Raw genomic sequence first — 918 nt, 5'->3', positions numbered from 1 at the left:
GCTAAACTACCTTTTACCGTATATTTGTGTGGTTAAAACTTGCCTTTTCTTTTCCAGACTGCATCCTCTGCCCTGACAAGTATGGATGTTTTGATTGGTACATATTAAAAGGAGTGGAGCTTGAGTGCTAACAGAAAGCTAGGATATTCCAGGTGGCGAAGTTAATGTCATACCAGTGCATGGATGTTGGCAGTTTTACTTTTTTATCAAAAGGTAAATCGGTAACCCTTTTTTGCCTTAGAGAAGCTTTGACATGACATATTTTACTTTCAAGCAAGTTTTCTTACCAGTGATGATAACTGTTGCACTAGACCATCTTTGGTCTGTCGTTTTGACATGGCAAGGTCCGTGTGTTTGTTCATAGTTACTCTGAGAACTTTCTTCAGCATGTTTCAGGGATTCGGATTATATGGCAACTAACCTTTCTTTTACCTATTGCAGCCTGCGCCTCCAGGTGTCGTGGTTAGTGCAGACGCTGTGTGGATACATGAATACGCTTTCGAAGGAAAGAACCTTGTGCAAAATAACCAATAAACTAAAAATATTTTAAAGAGGTTTTCCTAACCCATTTTTCAGTGTTACAAGTTTAAGGCTTGAATACCTCTTATTTTATAGTTTATCGTTAATACGCAAACGGCATTGAAACCTTAAACATTTGATGTAGAAACATTCATTATACGAGAAGATAAAGTAACAATTTAGGTAAATTTAGTTGAATGATAATGGCCCTTGTGGGTATCGTAATTTAATCTTGGTCTGCATAGAGAGCATTGTGGAAAGACCTTTTTTTTCCCCCCCCCGAGTTGTTAATGATATGATTGAAAACGACTACAGTGTGGGATCACGAAGTTAATATCTAACCACCAATAAGAATAGAAGTGTAATAGGTTCCTATACACCTTAAGAATATGGTCTAGC

At 37.4% G+C, this 918-nt stretch overlaps 1 long non-coding RNA gene across 1 annotated transcript; it reads left to right on the top strand.

Annotated features, from left to right (window-relative positions):
* The first annotated feature begins 6 nt into the window (after positions 1-6).
* On the top strand, positions 7-551 carry LOC119593142. The gene is made up of 2 exons (XR_005230500.1): positions 7-213; positions 442-551. It is a non-coding gene; the product is annotated as an uncharacterized LOC119593142 (long non-coding RNA).
* Positions 552-918: the final 367 nt, after the last annotated feature.

Source organism: Penaeus monodon, chromosome 31 (genome assembly GCF_015228065.2).
Source record: "Penaeus monodon isolate SGIC_2016 chromosome 31, NSTDA_Pmon_1, whole genome shotgun sequence".
Classification (NCBI taxonomy): domain Eukaryota; kingdom Metazoa; phylum Arthropoda; class Malacostraca; order Decapoda; family Penaeidae; genus Penaeus; species Penaeus monodon.
The sequence above is the reverse complement of the archived record's forward strand: the minus strand, read 5'-3'. Positions and strand labels throughout refer to the sequence as shown.